The 19,373-nt window shown below is 36.9% G+C and overlaps 12 non-coding genes across 12 annotated transcripts; 3 read left to right on the forward strand and 9 right to left on the reverse strand.

Annotated features, from left to right (window-relative positions):
• Positions 1 to 5,612: 5,612 nt before the first annotated feature.
• On the reverse strand, positions 5,613 to 5,706 carry TRNAY-GUA. Its single transcript has 2 exons — positions 5,670 to 5,706; positions 5,613 to 5,648 (listed from the first exon to the last, which is right to left on the reverse strand). It is a non-coding gene; the product is annotated as a tRNA-Tyr (tRNA).
• Positions 5,707 to 6,177: 471 nt separating this feature from the next.
• Positions 6,178 to 6,271, reverse strand: TRNAY-GUA. The gene is made up of 2 exons: positions 6,235 to 6,271; positions 6,178 to 6,213 (listed from the first exon to the last, which is right to left on the reverse strand). It is a non-coding gene; the product is annotated as a tRNA-Tyr (tRNA).
• Positions 6,272 to 6,616: 345 nt separating this feature from the next.
• TRNAD-GUC lies at positions 6,617 to 6,688 on the forward strand. The gene has a single exon. It is a non-coding gene; the product is annotated as a tRNA-Asp (tRNA).
• A 1,149-nt stretch (positions 6,689 to 7,837) lies between these two features.
• Positions 7,838 to 7,931, reverse strand: TRNAY-GUA. The gene is made up of 2 exons: positions 7,895 to 7,931; positions 7,838 to 7,873 (listed from the first exon to the last, which is right to left on the reverse strand). It is a non-coding gene; the product is annotated as a tRNA-Tyr (tRNA).
• A 1,541-nt stretch (positions 7,932 to 9,472) lies between these two features.
• TRNAY-GUA lies at positions 9,473 to 9,566 on the reverse strand. The gene is made up of 2 exons: positions 9,530 to 9,566; positions 9,473 to 9,508 (listed from the first exon to the last, which is right to left on the reverse strand). It is a non-coding gene; the product is annotated as a tRNA-Tyr (tRNA).
• A 1,532-nt stretch (positions 9,567 to 11,098) lies between these two features.
• On the reverse strand, positions 11,099 to 11,192 carry TRNAY-GUA. The gene is made up of 2 exons: positions 11,156 to 11,192; positions 11,099 to 11,134 (listed from the first exon to the last, which is right to left on the reverse strand). It is a non-coding gene; the product is annotated as a tRNA-Tyr (tRNA).
• A 345-nt stretch (positions 11,193 to 11,537) lies between these two features.
• Positions 11,538 to 11,609, forward strand: TRNAD-GUC. The gene has a single exon. It is a non-coding gene; the product is annotated as a tRNA-Asp (tRNA).
• A 1,148-nt stretch (positions 11,610 to 12,757) lies between these two features.
• On the reverse strand, positions 12,758 to 12,855 carry TRNAY-GUA. The gene is made up of 2 exons: positions 12,819 to 12,855; positions 12,758 to 12,793 (listed from the first exon to the last, which is right to left on the reverse strand). It is a non-coding gene; the product is annotated as a tRNA-Tyr (tRNA).
• Positions 12,856 to 14,391: 1,536 nt separating this feature from the next.
• Positions 14,392 to 14,485, reverse strand: TRNAY-GUA. The gene is made up of 2 exons: positions 14,449 to 14,485; positions 14,392 to 14,427 (listed from the first exon to the last, which is right to left on the reverse strand). It is a non-coding gene; the product is annotated as a tRNA-Tyr (tRNA).
• Positions 14,486 to 14,830: 345 nt separating this feature from the next.
• Positions 14,831 to 14,902, forward strand: TRNAD-GUC. Its single transcript has one exon. It is a non-coding gene; the product is annotated as a tRNA-Asp (tRNA).
• A 1,149-nt stretch (positions 14,903 to 16,051) lies between these two features.
• TRNAY-GUA lies at positions 16,052 to 16,145 on the reverse strand. Its single transcript has 2 exons — positions 16,109 to 16,145; positions 16,052 to 16,087 (listed from the first exon to the last, which is right to left on the reverse strand). It is a non-coding gene; the product is annotated as a tRNA-Tyr (tRNA).
• Positions 16,146 to 17,709: 1,564 nt separating this feature from the next.
• TRNAY-GUA lies at positions 17,710 to 17,803 on the reverse strand. The gene is made up of 2 exons: positions 17,767 to 17,803; positions 17,710 to 17,745 (listed from the first exon to the last, which is right to left on the reverse strand). It is a non-coding gene; the product is annotated as a tRNA-Tyr (tRNA).
• Positions 17,804 to 19,373: the final 1,570 nt, after the last annotated feature.

Here is a 19,373-nt window from a genome sequence, read left to right on the forward strand (position 1 = left end):
AAGAGTTGGGCCACCACGTAGGATTATTATTATTATTATTATTATTATTATTATTATTATTATTATTATTATTATTATTAAAATTATTATTATAACACTAATTAATTAAACTCTAAAAAATAAATAATTATTGTATAATAGTAAATCGTTAATGCAAAATTAGTATAAAGATGTATATAAAATATGAGGGTAAAATATGCCTATCAAATTCCCCCACACTAAAACATTTGCTTGTCCCCAAGCAAAAAAAATATTATTTGCGAAGTAAATTAAAATGAAATTCCCAAAACTCATAACATATCATGAACAACAATCTGAAGCACCCTGCAATTAATAAGTTAGCATTCCTATCTGAAAATTGATAAAACTAAATAAGTAAGCCCTCACAGGAATATCACTCATCACTCAAGTGTTTGATGAGTATAAATTTCACTCAAGTTCATTCCTATAAAATTGCTCTACCATAGGCTTGCATATCTTCTCAATCACCACTACAAGAGTCATGCATGACACAAATCATAAGGACTTTCCACAGGTTGTAATGGGGCTAGGGTTAAGGTAGGGAATATTTACGAAAGTAGCTTAAACAAAAGCTTTCAAACTAGAGGAGCAAATAAATACAAATAATCCAAGATACTTGCTCAACACCAAGTATAGAATGCTTCCTCAGTATTACCAGAATTTCCCTTTACTTCATTTATTTAGAAGTAACTTTAACTCAAAATCAATTGCTGATTCTTTCTCATTTATTTCAGCAATATTTTTCTCTTTCAAACATATATTCTCCATTTTTCCATTTCATTTTTTCCAATTTCCATACTTTTTTTTTTGGAATCATGAATTGTCTTCGCTTTCTTTTTCATAGAAGACCAGTGACAAATCGGCAATGAAGATACAACCCACCTCATTCTCCATCATATTAACACAAGAAAGTGACCTCCCCCACACTTCTTCCTCACAACCTCACGTAGATTACACGAATAATTCAAAATTTGCTCCACTAGTTATTCAGCTGGGTGAAGGCATTATTTTTAGATATAAAAGGCTTGTAATGTGGTTCAAAAAAAAAAGAAAAGAATGGCCATAAAGCTCAAAGTGGTTAACAAGGGGAAATAAATCATAGGACAAACCGGTTATTTGGCTAGTGAGGCTCAAGATCAAATAATGGCCTTAATCACACTTGAATCATGCATGGTCTAATTAGCTTTAAAAGAGAATCAAGGCAAGTTCTAGAGAAACAAAATTATGGAAGAAATCGCACAATAGAAAGAAAATAAGACCGAAGTGTCAGTCAATGGCTCAAAACACTCACATGTTTATTGCTTACTTAATATAGCCACTACATATCAAACAGGAAATGCTAACAAACTAATCACAATTTGCCAAACTATTTATTCAATCATATTATGAATTCCAAGAAGGGAAAAAATATAATAATTTTTTTCCAAAATAATACTTATTTTGCATAAAATACTAGTAAAATATTTTTTGAAAATTTTTGAAAATTTTGACATAAGCAAACAAATAATAAAACTAAATTCCCTCCCCCACACTTATTATCAACAGTGTCCACAAAGTTGAATAAAAAAACACAGAAAAAGGGTTATTGAATGAGAATATGGAATAAGAGAAAAAAAAAAAAAAGGAACAAACACACCTTAGGTTGCCTCCTAAGCAGCGCCTTTGTTTATCGTCGTTGGCTCGACTTATGATATTTCTTTAAATTTCCATCGTCTTTTTGAGTACCTTCGATGATTATGAGTATTCAAAGAAACAGTCCCTTCATGCAGATTAGTACTCAAAGATGATGATTTATTATTTCTTTCTTTTTCATTCGAAGCAATTTTATCAAATGTAACAAAGTTCAAAGAATCAACAAAAATTGCAAAATTATCATCACTAGGAGATTTCATGGTATCATAAATATTAAAAGTCACAAGTTTACCATTAGACTCCATAGTAAGCATACCACTATGAATATCAATTTTTGTTTTTGCGGTTTTTAAGAATGGCCTTCCTAACAAAATATGATTATTATTTTCCATATCAAGCACATAAAAATCAGCAGGAAAAACCAAGTTATCAACTTCAACAATCAAATCCTCAATCACACCCCTAGGATATGTAGTAGATCCATCAGCCAATTGAATTATTATACTAGATTTATTCAGGGGTCCAAGATTTAAAGAAGCATAAACAGAATATGGCATGACATTAATAGAAGCTCCTAAATCTAACATAACATTTTCAAATTTCACCCCACTTATCATGCATGGAATAGTAAACATACCTGGGTCTTTGCACTTTTCAGGAAGATTGCTTTGACTAGCCATAGAGACATTCTCTTGCACTTTCACTTCCTCAATTCTTTCATTATTTCGTTTCTTTTTCATAGTGCGTACCTCTTTTAGAAAATTTGCATAGCGAGGTACTTTTTCCATAGAATCTAAAAATGGTTTATTCGCCTCACATTCACGAAAGGTCTCATACAGATCATTATTTGAGTTTCCTCTTATTGTTTCTAAAAGAGCTTGAGGAAATGGGGGTACTGGTTCATAATCAGAAAAAGATGAAAGCTTACCTTCGGACTTCTCTTTATTGTTGGCAATGATTCCTGCACTTATTTCCTTGTTTAAATCAACATTCTTTTCCAGCGACATACTGTCAACACTAATTGCACTTACACTCTCTTTTGGATTAACCACCGTTTGAGAGGGTAGTTTGCCAGAACTCTGTGCTTCCAACCGACTAACCATAGTTGCTAGTTGGCCCATTTGTCTTTCCAAGTTTTGAATACTAGCATTTGTTTCTTGAATACTAGCCTTTGTTTCTTGACGGAATATTTGTGTTTCTTGTTGAAACTGCAGAGTGTTAGTAGCAAGAGATTTAACAATATCTTCTAGATTCATACCTGAGCTAGAGCCTTGGGTCGGTTTTTGTCTTGAAGGAAATGGTTGTCTATACTGTTGAAAATTAGAACGATTCTGAACAAACTTGTTCCCTTGTGAGTTTCCATAGCTAAGGTTTGGGTGATCCCTCCATCCAGGATTATATGTATTGGAAAATGGATCATACTTACCTTGAGGTTGTCCAGGAAAACCTCCAGCCATGTTAACTTGTTCAATAGGTTCTTCTTGAAGAGTTGGGCAGGCATCAGTTTGGTGCCCAACTACCGAGCAAATTCCACATGCTTTTACAGTTTGCATATTGCCTACTGCTAATTGACGAACAAGAGTAGTTAAACCAGTAATTTGTTGTTCAAGAGCAGAAATATTTACCTCATTCACATGCTTAGATGGTTGGACTATTCTATTGCCAAACTGTTGAGAATTTGCAGCCATGTTCGCAATTAGAGTTCTTGCAGCGTCCGGTGTCTTGTCAACTAAAGCACCATCGCTTGCGGCATCAATCATGCTTCTATCCATAGGAAAAAGTCCTTCATAAAAATACTGAATGAGTAATTGATCACTGATTTGATGGTGTGGGCAGCTTGCATATAATTTCTTGAAACGTTCCCAATATTCATACAACGACTCTCCATTGTTTTGTCTTATACCACAGATTTCCTTTCTAATGTTGGCCGCCCTTGAAGCTGGGAAATATTTTTCAAGGAACGCTGTCTTTAAGTTATTCCATGTGGTGATGCTTCCAGAAGGTAGATAGTATAGCCAATCCTTCGCTGAATCTTTCAACGAAAAGGGGAAGGCTCTCAACTTGATTTGTTCCTCAGTAACCCCTGTGGGTTTCATACTTGAACACACCACATGGAATTCCTTCAAGTGCTTGTGAGGGTCTTCACCTGCAAGTCCATGAAAAGAAGGCAAAAGATGAATTAATCCAGATTTTAATTCAAATTGGACATTAGCATCCAGAGCAGGAAAAGTGATGCATAAAGGTTGGTGATCTAAATTTGGAGCTCCAAGCTCTTCTAAAGTCCGATTTTGAGCAATGGGTTCCTCTTCGAAATCAGAATTGGCAGAATTGGTAGCCAGATCACTAAACTCCAATTTGCTCAAAGCTTGTTTCCTCCACCTGCGTATAGTTCTTTCAATTTCCGGATAGTACGGCAAGATTTTTTTATTAGCAGATCGAGTTATAGGCATAAAACAAGAAAAGAAAATATATTGCAGCATTTATGCAAAAGTAACGAAAGGGAATGTTTTTTTTTTAATTCTTTTTTTTTTTTGGGACAAATGAAAAATAAATAAATAAATAAAGAAATAAATAATTAAATAAACACAAAATAAGCTAGAAAATCTCCCCGGCAACGGCGCCAAAATTTGGTGAGCTGTCGTAGGCTCCCAAATTAAAACCTTACAAACGTAGTAGCAGGAGTAAGGATCGATCCCACGAGGAGTAACTAGTTTAACTCTTGTGCACAAATTAAAGGTAGGGGGGTTTGGAATCTATCGAGAATAAAGATAAAATAAAAGAGAATTTAAATAAACAAGAAATTTAATTGAACGAATAAAGCAATGAAAATAATATATCGAAAACACTTATAATAGGAGACCTTGGTTAGTAAAGATCCACCACCGGAATTCAACACTGATCATTGATTAATAAAGTAATTAATATGCAATTGAATATTTGTCGTGAAATTATTTCATTTCTATTTTCCCTTAGTTGTAGATAAATAAAGCACAAGCGGTTTAATTACCCCTAACTACTAAATAATCTAAGACAAGCGCTATAGATTTAATTTAATAGCAGCAATAGGAACTAGGAAAACTGACAAACTAAATAACACAAGCACAAGCGGTTGCATTTAATTTAGGAAAATATTCTACCCGAGACCAATTATCACTAAGCCGTCAATAATTAACCTCAGTTGCTACTGAATATTAGAATAATTTGTAGCACAACATTATCTAATATAGCAAATAATTATATCAAATAAATAACTAGTAGGCCTCCCTAGCAATTAAATGATACAACTATTCAAATAATTTAGAAGAATATTTAATACTCAAAATGCATAAAAAACATACATATAATAAAAATAAATAAATAACCTTACAGTGTAATGAACTCCGGGGCTTCAATTCACTAAACCAAACTAGAAATTAGCCGCGAATGGACATTGATAACAACCTTAAAGAATATTCGAGAGGGGAAGAATGAACGTTTTACAATTGAAAAACTTCCACAATTTATACTAGTCCTAAAATATACTCAAATGAACGTCCACCGTCCAAATTCCATTTTTTTAGCGCTTCATGACGTGGTCTTCCACTGCAATGCCGCAAGAATCGGTCGTGATGAACTCACTCCCTTAAGCTGCTGCGCCTACCTGTACGAAGGAATTGAAAAAATCAAATGTTAAATTTACTTTGTTTCCTTGGTAAGAGTTGGGCCACCACGTAGGATTATTATTATTATTATTATTATTATTATTATTATTATTATTATTTTTTTTTTTTTATTATTATTATTATTAAAATTATTATTATAACACTAATTAATTAAACTCTAAAAAATAAATAATTATTGTATAAATTTTCAAAAAAAAATAATTATTGTATAATAGTAAATAGTTAATGCAAAATTAGTATAAAGATGTATATAAAATATGAGGGTAAAATATGCCTATCAATATTGTAAAAAATCAATCCGACCTGCCGGATTCAAACCAGCGACCTACGGATTTCCAAGTTAGATTAATCAAACTACAGTCCTCCGCTCTACCAACTGAGCTAAGGTCGGAGCTATTAACTATATTTTTGTCCGTATTGCACTCTTTTATGCCACATCGCACAATCCGACATGGCAGTTCGAATGCCACGTAGAAAAAACTTAACGGAAAAAATTACGGTGTTAATGTTGTCCTTAATTGTTCTAAATCTTAAATTACCGGGACTAGATTACACAAAATAAACGTACAATAACTAAATTGAACAAAACGCTACAGTACAAGGACTAAACAGGTACTTTGTCCGACTATGAAATGTTAGTTTCAGTTGCAATTAGATCGCCACACGAACCATGGTGCCACATTTTATTGGACTTACTTAAATAGAAATTAGTGACTATCCTGTTCTGCTGTGTGAGTTGTTGTAGTATAGTGGTGAGTATCCCTGCCTGTCACGCGGGAGACCCGGGTTCGATCCATGGCAACAGCGTTTTTTTTAGCTCTTCAAAGGAAAAATTAAAAAGCTTAATATTGTAAAAAATCAATCCGACCTGCCGGATTCGAACCAGCGACCTAAGGATTTCCAACTTAGATTAATCAAACTACAGTCCTCCGCTCTACCAACTGAGCTAAGGTCGGAGCTATTAACTATATTTTTGTCCGTATTGCACTCTTTTATGCCACATCGCACAATCCGACATGGCAGTTCGAATGCCACGTAGAAAAAAACTTAACGGAAAAAATTACGGTGTTAATGTTGTCCGTAATTGTTCTAAATCTTAAAGTACCGGGACTAGATTTCACAAAATAAACGTACAATAACTAAATTGAACAAAACGCTACAGTACAGGGACTAAACAGGTACTTTGTCCGACTATGAAATGTTAGTTTCAGTTGCAATTAGATCGCCACACGAACCATGGTGCCACATTTTATTGGACTTACTTAAATAGAAATTTGTGACTGTCCTATTCTGTTGCGCGAGTCGTTGTAGTATAGTGGTGAGTATCCCTGCCTGTCACGCGGGAGACCCGGGTTCGATCCCCGGCAACGGTGTCTTTTTTTTTTTTTTTCTTTGCTCTTCAAAGGAAAAATTAAAAAGCTTAATATATTAGAACATCAATCCAACCTGCCGGAATCAAACCAACGACCTAAGGATTTCCAATTTAGATTAGTCCAACTACAGTCCACCACTCTACCCACTGAGCTAAGGTCAGAGCTGTTAACATTATTTTGGTCCGATTTATACTCTTTTATTCCATATCGCACAATCTGACATGGCAGTTCGAATGCTGCGTGGAAAAACTTAACGGAAAAAATTATCGGTTTTAATATTGTCCTTAATTGTTCAAAATCTTAAAGTAAATGGACTAAATTACACGAAATAAAGGTACAATGACTAAATTGAACAAAACGCTACACTACGGGACCTAACAGGTACTTTGTCCGACTATGAAATGCTAGTTTCAGTTGCAATTACATGGCCACACGCACCATGGTGTCACATTGGATTGGGTTTACTTAAATAGTAATATGTGACTGTCCTGTTCTGCCGCGCGAGTCGTTGTAGTATAGTGGTGAGCAGTGCAGTAAAAATCGCGCCTCGGCGCTTGGCGGGGGGAGGCCGCCGCGAGGAATGGCCTAAACCGCCTAACCGGCCGGTTCGGCGAATTTTTATTTTTTATTTTGAAAATGTCGAAAAAGTTTTGGAAGGCATAACTTTTGACTCGGTTGTCTGATTTGGTCAAATTTTTTTTTCAAATCGCGTATTTTTTCGAAATCTATACACCGCAAACAGCCAAAGGCGGTTTGGTCCACTAATTTCTCAAAAAAATGCCTCTTTAGTTCTTAATTTTAGTTTTTTATGTATTTAGATGGTTTAAACAATATTTTGAACAATTTTACAACCACTTTCGTAAATAGTTTCTAAGAAACAACTATGGAAACCTTATGTTTTATTACTAAATTTAAAAAATTTTAATTTTTAATTTTATTAAAAATAAAAAAAAAACTAAAAAAAATATAAAAAAAATTCGGCGCCTAGGCGCCCCCTAGCCGCCTAGGGGGCGCCTAACGTTTTATGCAGCATTGGTGGTGAGTATTCCTGCCTGTCACGCGGGAAACCTGGGTTCGATCCCCGGCAACAGCGTTTTTTCTTAGCTCTTCAAAGGAAAAATTAAAAAGCTTAATATTGTAAAAAATCAATCCGACCTGCCGGATTCAAACCAGCGACCTAAGGATTTCCAATTTAGATTAATCAAACTACAGTCCTCCGCTCTACCAACTGAGCTAAGGTCGGAGCTATTGACTATATTTTTGTCCGTATTGCACTCTTTTATGCCACATCGCACAATCCGACATGGCAGTTCGAATGCCACGTAGAAAAAAACTTAACAGAAAAAATTATCGGTGTTAATGTTGTCCTTAATTGTTCTAAATCTTAAACGTACAATAACTAAATTGAACAAAACGCTACAGTACAGGGACTAAACAGGTACTTTGTCCGACTATGAAATGTTAGTTTCAGTTGCAATTAGATCGCCACACGAACCATGGTGCCACATTTGATTGGACTTACTTAAATAGAAGTTTGTGGCTGTCCTATTCTGTTGTGCAAGTTGTTGTAGTATAGTGGTGAGTATCCTCGCCAGTCACACGGGAGACCCAGGTTCGATTCTCGGCAATGGCGTCTTTTTTTTTTTTTAAGCTCTTCAAAAAAAAAAAATTAAAAAGATTAATATACTAGAACATCAATCCAACCTGCCGGAATCAAAACAACGACCTAAGGATTTCCAATTTAAATTAGTCCAACTACAGTCCACCACTCTACCCACTGAGCTAAGGTCAGAGCTGTTAACATTATTTTGGTCCGATTTATACTCTTTTATTCCATATCGCACAATCTGACATGGCAGTTCGAATGCCGCGTGGACAAACTTAACGGAAAAAATTATCGGTGTTAATATTGTCCTTAATTGTTCAAAATCTTAAAGTAAATGGACTAAATTACACGAAATAAAGGTACAATGACTAAATTGAACAAAACGCTACACTACGGGGACCTAACAGGTACTTTGTCCTACTATGAAATGCTAGTTTCAGTTGCAATTACATGGCCACACGCACCATGGTGTCACATTGGATTGGGTTTACTTAAATAGTAATATGTGACTGTCCTGTTCTGCCGCGCGAGTCGTTGTAGTATAGTGGTGAGCAGTGCTGTAAAAATCGCGCCTGTGCGCTTGGCGGGGGGAAGCCGCCGCGAGGAATGGCCTAGACCGCCTAACCGGCCGGTTCGGCGAATTTTTATTTTTTATTTTGAAAATGTCGAAAAAGTTTTGGAAGGCATAACTTTTGACTCGGTTGTCTGATTTGGTCAAATTTTTTTTTCAAATCGCGTATTTTTTCGAGATCTATACACCGCAAACAGCCAAAGGCGGTTTGGTCCACTAATTTCTCAAAAAAATGCCTCTTTAGTTTTTAATTTTAGTTTTTTATGTATTTAGATGGTTTAAACAATATTTTGAACAATTTTACAACCACTTTCGTAAATAGTTTCTAAGAAACAACTATGGAAACCTTATGTTTTATTACTAAATTCAAAAAATTTTAATTTTTAATTTTATTAAAAATAAAAAAAAAAAAACTAAAAAAAATATAAAAAAAAATCGGCGCCTAGGCGCCCCCTAGCCGCCTAGGGGGCGCCTAACGTTTTATGCAGCATTGGTGGTGAGTATTCCCGCCTTTCACGCGGGAAACCTGGGTTCGATCCCCGGCAACAGCGTTTTTTCTTAGCTCTTCAAAGGAAAAATTAAAAAGCTTAATATTGTAAAAAATCAATTCGACCTGCCGGATTCAAACCAGCGACCTAAGGATTTCCAATTTAGATTAATCAAACTACAGTCCTCCGCTCTACCAACTGAGCTAAGGTCGGAGCTATTGACTATATTTTTGTCCGTATTGCACCCTTTTATGCCACATCGCACAATCCGACATGGCAGTTCGAATGCCACGTAGAAAAAAACTTAACAGAAAAAATTAGCGGTGTTAATGTTGTCCTTAATTGTTCTAAATCTTAAACGTACAATAACTAAATTGAACAAAACGCTACAGTACAGGGACTAAACAGGTACTTTGTCCGACTATGAAATGTTAGTTTCAGTTGCAATTAGATCGCCACACGAACCATGGTGCCACATTTGATTGGACTTACTTAAATAGAAGTTTGTGGCTGTCCTGTTCTACTGTGCAAGTCGTTGTAGTATAGTTGTGAGTATCCCCGCCTGTCATACGGGAGACCCGGGTTCGATCCCCGGCAATGGCGTCTTTTTTTTTTTTTTTAGCTCTTCAAAGGCAATGGCGTCTTAATATACTAGAACATCAATCCAACCTGCCGGAATCAAACCAACGACCTAAGGATTTCCAATTTAAATTAGTCCAACTACAGTCCACCACTCTACCCACTGAGCCAAGGTCAGAGCTGTTAACATTATTTTGGTCCGATTTATACTCTTTTATTCCATATCGCACAATCTGACATGGCAGTTCGAATGCCGCGTGGACAAACTTAACGGAAAAAATTATCGGTGTTAATATTGTCCTTAATTGTTCAAAATCTTAAAGTAAATGGACTAAATTACACGAAATAAAGGTACAATGACTAAATTGAACAAAACGCTACACTACGGGGACCTAACAGGTACTTTGTCCGACTATGAAATGCTAGTTTCAGTTGCAATTACATGGCCACACGCACCATGGTGTCACATTGGATTGGGTTTACTTAAATAGTAATATGTGACTGTCCTGTTCTGTCGCGCGAGTCGTTGTTGTATAGTGGTGAGCAGTGCTGTAAAAATCGCGCCTGTGCGCTTGGCGGGGGGAGGCCGCCGCGAGGAATGGCCTAGACCGCCTAACCGGCCGGTTCGGCGAATTTTTATTTTTTATTTTGAAAATGTCGAAAAAGTTTTGGAAGGCATAACTTTTGACTCGGTTGTCTGATTTGGTCAAATTTTTTTTTTCAAATCGCGTATTTTTTCGAGATCTATACACCGCAAACAGCCAAAGGCGGTTTGGTCCACTAATTTCTCAAAAAAATGCCTCTTTAGTTATTAATTTTAGTTTTTTATGTATTTAGATGGTTTAAACAATATTTTGAACAATTTTACAACCACTTTCGTAAATAGTTTCTAAGAAACAACTATGGAAACCTTATGTTTTATTACTAAATTTAAAAAATTTTAATTTTTAATTTTATTAAAAATAAAAAAAAACTAAAAAAAATAAATAAAAAAATCGGCGCCTAGGCGCCCCTAGCCGCCTAGGGGGCGCCTAACGTTTTATGCAGCATTGGTGGTGAGTATTCCCGCCTGTCTGGCGGGAGACCTGGGTTCGATCCCCGGCAACAGCGTTTTTTTTTAGCTCTTCAAAGAAAAAATTATAAAGCTTAATATCGTAAAAAATCAATTCGACCTGCCGGATACGAACCAGCGACCTAAGGATTTCCATTTTAGATTAATCAAACTACAGTCCTCCGCTCTACCAACTGAGCTAAGGTCGGAGCTATTAACTATATTTTTGTCCGTATTGCACTATTTTATGCCACATCGCACAATCCGACATGGCAGTTCGAATGCCACGTAGAAAAAAACTTAACGGAAAAAATTACGGTGTTAATGTTGTCCTTAATTGTTCTAAATCTTAAAGTACCGGGACTAGATTACACAAAATAAACGTACAATAACTAAATTGAACAAAAAGCTACAGTACAGGGACTAAAGAGGTACTTTGTCCGACTATGAAATGTTAGTTTCAGTTGCAATTAGATCGCGACACGAACCATGGTGCCAAATTTGATTGGACTTACTTAAATAGAAATTTGTGACTGTCCTGTTCTGCTGCGTGAGTCGTTGTAGTATAGTGGTGAGTATCCCCGCCTGTCACGCGGGAGACCCAGGTTCGATCCTCGGCAACGGCGTCTTTTTTTATTTTTTTTTAACTCTTCAAAGGAAAAATTAAAAAGCTTAATATATTAGAACATCAATCCAACCTGCCGGAATCAAACCAGCGACCTAAGGATTTCCAATTTAGATTTGTCCAACTACAGTCCACCACTCTACCCACTGAGCTAAGGTCAGAGCTGTTAACATTATTTTGGTCCGATTTATACTCTTTTATGCCATATCGCACAATCTGACATGGCAGTTCGAATGCCGCGTGGACAAACTTAACGGAAAAAATTATCGGTGTTAATATTGTCCTTAATTGTTCAAAATCTTAAAGTAAATGGACTAAATTACACGAAATAAAGGTACAATGACTAAATTGAACAAAACGCTACACTACGGGGACCTAACAGGTACTTTGTCCGACTATGAAATGCTAGTTTCAGTTGCAATTACATGGCCACACGCACCATAGTGTCACATTGGATTGGGTTTACTTAAATAGTAATATGTGACTGTCCTGTTCTGCCGCGCGAGTCGTTGTAGTATAGTGGTGAGCAGTGCTGTAAAAATCGCGCCTCGGCGCTTGGCGGGGGGAGGCCGCCGCGAGGAATGGCCTAGACCGCCTAACCGGCCGGTTCGGCGAATTTTTATTTTTTATTTTTAAAATGTCGAAAAACTTTTGGAAGGCATAACTTTTGACTCGGTTGTCTGATTTGGTCAATTTTTTTTTTCAAATCGCGTATTTTTTCGAGATCTATACACCGCAAACAGCCAAAGGCGGTTTGGTCCACTAATTTCTCAAAAAAATGCCTCTATAGTTCTTAATTTTAGTTTTTTATGTATTTTGATGGTTTAAACAATATTTTAAACAATTTTACAACCACTTTCGTAAATAGTTTCTAAGAAACAACTATGGAAACCTTATGTTTTATTACTAAATTTAAAAAATTTTAATTTTTAATTTTATTAAAAATAAAAAAAAACTAAAAAAAATAAATAAAAAAATCGGCGCCTAGGCGCCCCCGAGCCGCCTAGGGGGTGCCTAACGTTTTATGCAGCATTGGTGGTGAGTATTCCCGCCTGTCACGCGGGAGACCTGGGTTCGATCCCCGGCAACAGCGTTTTTTTTTAGCTCTTCAAAGGAAAAATTAAAAAGCTTAATATTGTAAAAAATCAATCCGACCTACCGGATTCGAACCAGCGACCTAAGGATTTCCAACTTAGATAGATTAATCAAACTACAGTCCTCCGCTCTACCAACTGAGCTAAGGTCGGAGCTATTAACTATATTTTTGTCCGTATTGCACTCTTTTATGCCACATCGCACAATCCGACATGGCAGTTCGAATGCCACGTAGAAAAAAACTTAACGGAAAAAATTACGGTGTTAATGTTGTCCTTAATTGTTCTAAATCTTAAAGTACCGGGACTAGATTACACAAAATAAACGTACAATAACTAAGTTGAACAAAACGTTACAGTACAAGGACTAAACAGGTACTTTGTCCGACTATGAAATGTTAGTTTCAGTTGCAATTAGATCGCGACACGAACCATGGTGCCACATTTGATTGGACTTACTTAAATAGAAATTTGTGACTGTCCTGTTTTACCGCGCGAGTCGTTGTAGTATAGTGGTGAGTATCCCTGCCTGTCACACGGGAGACCTGGGTTCGATCCTCGGCAATGGCGTCTTTTTTTATTTTTTTTTTAACTCTTCAAAGGAAAAATTAAAAAGCTTAATATATTAGAACATCAATCCAACCTGCCGGAATCAAACCAGCGACCTAAGGATTTCCAATTTAGATTTGTCCAACTGCAGTCCACCACTCTACCCACTGAGCTAAGGTCTAAGCTGTTAACATTATTTTGGTCCGATTTATACTCTTTTATGCATATCGCACAATCTGACATGGCAGTTCGAATGCCGCGTGGACAAACTTAACGGAAAAAATTATCGGTGTTAATATTGTCCTTAATTGTTCAAAATCTTAAAGTAAATGGACTAAATTACACGAAATAAAGGTACAATGACTAAATTGAACAAAACGCTACACTACGGGGACCTAACAGGTACTTTGTCCAACTATGAAATGCTAGTTTCAGTTGCAATTACATGGCCACACGCACCATGGTGTCACATTGGATTGGGTTTACTTAAATAGTAATATGTGACTGCCCTGTTCTGCCGCGCGAGTCGTTGTAGTATAGTGGTGAGCAGTGCTGTAAAAATCGCGCCTCGGCGCTTGGCGGGGGGAGGCCGCCGCGAGGAATGGCCTAGACCGCCTAACCGGCCGGTTCGGCGAATTTTTATTTTTTATTTTGAAAATGTCGAAAAAGTTTTGGAAGGCATAACTTTTGACTCGGTTGTCTGATTTGGTCAATTTTTTTTTCAAATCGCGTATTTTTTCGAGATCTATACACCGAAAAAAGCCAAAGGCGGTGTGGTCCACTAATTTCTCAAAAAAATGCCTCTTTAGTTCTTAATTTTAGTTTTTTATGTATTTAGATGGTTTAAACAATATTTTGAACAATTTTACAACCACTTTCGTAAATAGTTTCTAAGAAACAACTATGGAAACCTTATGTTTTATTACTAAATTTAAAAAATTCTAATTTTTAATTTTATTAAAAATTAAAAAAAACAAAAAAAAAATAAATAAAAAAATCGGCGCCTAACGTTTTAAGCAGCATTGGTGGTGAGTATTCCTGCCTGTCACGCGGGAGACCTGGGTTCGATCCCCGGCAACAGCATTTTTTTTTTAGCTCTTCAAAGGAAAAATTAAAAAGCTTAATATTGTAAAAAATCAATCCGACCTGCCGGATTCGAACCAGCGACCTAAGGATTTCCAACTTAGATTAATCAAACTACAGTCCTCCGCTCTTCCAACTGAGCTAAGGTCGGAGCTATTAACTATATTTTTGTCTGTATTGCACTCTTTTATGCCACATCGCACAATCCGACATGGCAGTTCGAATGCCACGTAGAAAAAAACTTAACGGAAAAAATTACGGTGTTAATGTTGTCCTTAATTGTTCTAAATCTTAAAGTACCGGGACTAGATTACACAAAATAAACGTACAATAACTAAGTTGAACAAAACGTTACAGTACAAGGACTAAACAGGTACTTTGTCCGACTATGAAATGTTAGTTTCAGTTGCAATTAGATCGCGACACGAACCATGGTGCCACATTTGATTCGACTTACTTAAATAGAAATTTGTGACTGTCCTGTTTTGCTGCGCGAGTCGTTGTAGTATAGTGGTGAGTATCCTCGCCTGTCACGCGGGAGACTCGGGTTCGATCCTCGGCAACGGCGTCTTTTTTTATTTTTTTTTTAACTCTTCAAAGGAAAAATTAAAAAGCTTAATATATTAGAACATCAATCCAACCTGCCGGAATCAAACCAGCGACCTAAGGATTTCCAATTTAGATTTGTCCAACTGCAGTCCACCACTATACCCACTGAGCTAAGGTCTAAGCTGTTAACATTATTTTGGTCCGATTTATACTCTTTTATGCATATCGCACAATCTGACATGGCAGTTCGAATGCCGCGTGGACAAACTTAACGGAAAAAATTATCAGTGTTAATATTGTCCTTAATTGTTCAAAATCATAAAGTAAATGGACTAAATTACACGAAATAAAGGTACAATGACTAAATTGAACAAAACGCTACACTACGGGGACCTAACAGGTACTTTGTCCGACTATGAAATGCTAGTTTCAGTTGCAATTACATGGCCACACGCACCATGGTGTCACATTGGATTGGGTTTACTTAAATAGTAATATGTGACTGTCCTGTTCTGCCGCGCGAGTCGTTGTAGTATAGTGGTGAGCAGTGCTGTAAAAATCGCGCCTCGGCGCTTGGCGGGGGGAGGCCGCCGCGAGGAATGGCCTAGACCGCCTAACCGGCCGGTTCGGCGAATTTTTATTTTTTATTTTGAAAATGTCGAAAAAGTTTTGGAAGGCATAACTTTTGACTCGGTTGTCTGATTTGGTCAATTTTTTTTTCAAATCGCGTATTTTTTCGAGATCTATACACCGCAAAAAGCCAAAGGCGGTTTGGTCCACTAATTTCTCAAAAAAATGCCTCTATAGTTCTTAATTTTAGTTTTTTATGTATTTAGATGGTTTAAACAATATTTTGAACAATTTTACAACCACTTTCGTAAATAGTTTCTAAGAAACAACTACGGAAACCTTATGTTTTATTACTAAATTTAAAAAATTTTAATTTTTAATTTTATTAAAAATAAAAAAAAAACTAAAAAAAATAAATAAAAAAATCGGCGCCTAGGCGCCCCCTAGCTGCTTAGTGGGCGCCTAATGTTTTATGCAGCATTGGTGGTGAGTATTCCCGCCTGTCACGCGGGAGACCTGGGTTCGATCCCCGGCAACAGCGTTTTTTTTTTAGCTCTTCAAAGTAAAAATTAAAAAGCTTAATATTGTAAAAAATCAATCCGACCTGCCGGATTCGAACCAGCAACCTAAGGATTTCCAACTTAGATTAATCAAACTACAGTCCTCCGCTCTACCAACTGAGCTAAGGTCGGAGCTATTAACTATATTTTTGTCCGTATTGCCACTCTTTTATGCCACATCGCACAATCCGACATGGCAGTTCGAATGCCACGTAGAAAAAAAACTTAACGGAAAAATTACCGGTGTTAATGTTGTCCTTAATTGTTCTAAATCTTAAAGTACCGGGACTAGATTACACAAAATAAACGTACAATAACTAAATTGAACAAAACGCTAGAATACAGGGACTAAACAGGTACTTTGTCCGACTATGAAATGTTAGTTTCAGTTGCAATTAGATCGCCACACGAACCATGGTGCCACATTTGATTGGTCTTACTTAATAGAAATTTGTGACTGTCTTGTTCTGCCGCGCGAGTCGTGTGTAGTATAGTGGTGAGTATCCCACCTGTCACATGAGAGACCCGAGTTCGATCCCCAGCAACGGCGTCTTTTTTTTTTTTTTTTTTTTTTAGCTCTTCAAAGGAAAAATTAAAAAGCTTAATATTGTAGAACATCAATCCAACCTGCCGGAATCAAACCAGCGACTTAAGGATTTCCAATTTAGATTAGTCCAGCTACAGTCCACCACTCTACCCACTGAGCTAAGGTCAGAGCTGTTACCATTATTTTTGTCCGATTTATACTCTTTGATGCCATATCGCACAATCTGACATGGCAGTTCGAATGCCGCGTGGACAAACTTAACGGAAAAAATTATCGATGTTAATATTGTCCTTAATTGTTCAAAATCTTAAAGTAAATGGACTAAATTACACGAAATAAAGGTACAATGACTATATTGAGCAAAACGCTACACTACGGGGACCTAACAGGTACTTTGTCCGACTATGAAATGCTAGTTTCAGTTGCAATTACATGGCTACACGCACCATTGGTGTCACATTGGGTTGGGTATACTTAAATAGTAATATGTGACTGTCCTGTTCTGCCGCTGCGAGTCGTTGTAGTATAGTGGAGAGCAGTGCCTGTAAAAATCGCGCCTCGGCGCTTGGCGGCGGAGGCGAGGCCCGCCTGCGAGGAATGGCCTTAGACCGCCTAACCGGCCGGTTCGGCGAATTTTTACTTTTTATTTTGAAAAATGTCGAAAAGGTTTTGGGAAGGCATAACTTTTGACTCGGTTGTCTGATTTGGTCAATTTTTTTTTCAAATCGCGTATTTTTTCGAGATCTATACACCGCAAACAGCCAAGGGCGGTTTAGTCCACTAATTTCTCAAAAAAATGCCTCCTTAGTTCTTGATTTTAGTTTTCTATGTATTTAGATGGTTTAAAAATATTTTGAACAATTTTACAACCACTTTCGTAAATTGTTTTCTAAGAAACAACTATGGAAACCTTATGTTTTATTACTAAATTTAAAAAATTTTAATTTTTTAATTTTATTAAAAATAAAAAAAAAACTAAAAAAATAAATAAAAAAATCGGCGGGCGCCTAGGGGCGCCTAACGTTTTATGCAGCATTGGTGGTGAGTATTCCCGCCTGTCACGCGGAGACCTGGTTCGATCCCCGGCAACAGTGTTTTTTTTTAGCTCTTCAAAGGAAAATTAAAAAGCTTAATATTGTAAAAAATCAATCCGACCTGCCGGATTCGAACCAGCGACCTAAGGATTTCCAACTTAGATTAATCAAACTACAGTCCTCCGCTCTACCAACTGAGCTAAGGTCGGAGCTATTAACTATATTTTTGTCCGTATTGCACTCTTTTATGCCACATCGCACAATCCGACATGGCAGTTCGAATGCCACGTAGAAAAAAACTTAACGGAAAAAATTACGGTGTTAATGTTGTCCTTAATTGTTCTAAATCTAAAGTACCGGGACTAGATTACACAAAATAAACGTACAATAACTAAATTGAACAAAACGCTACAGTACAAGGACTAAACAGGTACTTTGTCCGACTATGAAATGTTAGTTTCAGTTGCAATTAGATCGCCACACGAACATGGTGCCACATTTGATTGGACTTACTTAAATAGAAATTTGTGACTGTCCTGTTCTGCCGCGCGAGTCGTTGTAGTATAGTGGTGAGTATCCCCGCTGTCACGCGGAGACCCGGGTTCGATCCCCGGCAACGCGTCTTTTTTTTTTTTTTTTTTTTTTAGCTCTTCAAAGGAAAAATTAAAAAGCTTAATATATTAGAACATCAATCCAACCTGCCGGAATCAAACCAGCGCGACCTAAGGATTTCCAATTTAGATTAGTCCAACTACAGTCCACCACTCTACCACTGAGCTAAGGTCAGAGCTGTTAACATTATTTTGGTCCGATTTATACTCTTTTATGCCATATCGCACAATCTGACATGGCAGTTCGAATGCCGCGTGGACAAACTTAACGAAAAAATTATCGGTGTTAATATTGTCCTTAATTGTTCAAAATCTTAAAGTAAATGGACTAAATTACACGAAATAAAGGTACAATGACTAAATTGAACAAAACGCTACACGGGGACCTAACAGGTACTTTGTCCGACTATGAAATGCTAGTTTCAGTTGCAATTACATGGCCACACGCACCATGGTGTCACATTGGATTGGGTTTACTTAAATAGTAATATGTGACTGTCCTGTTCTGCCGCGCGAGTCGTTGTAGTATAGTGGTGAGCAGTGCTGCAAAAATCGCGCCTAGGCGCTGGGCGGGGGAGGCCGCCGCGAGAATGGCCTAGACCGCCTAACCGCCGGTTCGGCGAATTTTTATTTTTTTTTTGAAAATGTCGAAAAAGTTTTGGAAGGCATAACTTTTGACTCGGTTGTCTGATTTGGTCAATTTTTTTTCAAATCGCGTATTTTTTCGAGATCTATACACCGCAAACAGCCAAAGGCGGTTTGTCCACTAATTTCTCAAAAAAATGCCTCTTAGTTCTTAATTTTAGTTTTTAATGTATTTAGATGGTTTAAAAATATTTTGAACAATTTTACAACCACTTTCGTAAATAGTTTCTAAGAAACAACTATGGAAACCTTATGTTTTATTACTAAATTTAAAAATTTAATTTTTAATTTTATTAAAAAAAAAAAACTAAAAAAATAAATAAAAAAATCGGGCGCCCTAGCCGCCTAGGGGGCGCCTAACGTTTTATGCAGCATTGGTGGTGAGTATTCCCGCCTGTCACGCGGGAGACCTGGGTTCGATCCCCGGCAACAGCGTTTTTTTTTTTAGCTCTTCAAAGGAAAAATTAAAAGCTTAATATTGTAAAAATCAATCCGACCTGCCGGATTCGAACCAGCGACCTAA

Source organism: Ipomoea nil, unplaced genomic scaffold (genome assembly GCF_001879475.1).
Source record: "Ipomoea nil cultivar Tokyo-kokei standard unplaced genomic scaffold, Asagao_1.1 scaffold2701, whole genome shotgun sequence".
NCBI lineage: Eukaryota > Viridiplantae > Streptophyta > Magnoliopsida > Solanales > Convolvulaceae > Ipomoea > Ipomoea nil.